At 51.2% G+C, this 205-nt stretch overlaps 1 non-coding gene across 1 annotated transcript; it reads left to right on the plus strand.

Annotated features, from left to right (window-relative positions):
- Positions 1–5: 5 nt before the first annotated feature.
- Positions 6–124, plus strand: LOC118346049. The gene has a single exon (XR_004799457.1). It is a non-coding gene; the product is annotated as a 5S ribosomal RNA (ribosomal RNA).
- Positions 125–205: the final 81 nt, after the last annotated feature.

The raw sequence follows: 205 nt of genomic DNA on the forward strand, positions 1-205 counted from the left end.
TTGATGGGTGCGATCATACCAGCACTAATGCACCGGATCCCATCAGAACTCCGCAGTTAAGCGTGCTTGGGCGAGAGTAGTACTAGGATGGGTGACCTCCTGGGAAGTCCTCGTGTTGCACCCCTCGTTTTTGTTTTCTCCGCCTTGCAAGATAAATTGACAAGAAGGACCACTCGGGGGTGGATTTTTGAGAAAATCTCGCCCT

The sequence above is a fragment of the Juglans regia genome, unplaced genomic scaffold, assembly GCF_001411555.2.
Source record: "Juglans regia cultivar Chandler unplaced genomic scaffold, Walnut 2.0 Scaffold_6431, whole genome shotgun sequence".
NCBI lineage: Eukaryota > Viridiplantae > Streptophyta > Magnoliopsida > Fagales > Juglandaceae > Juglans > Juglans regia.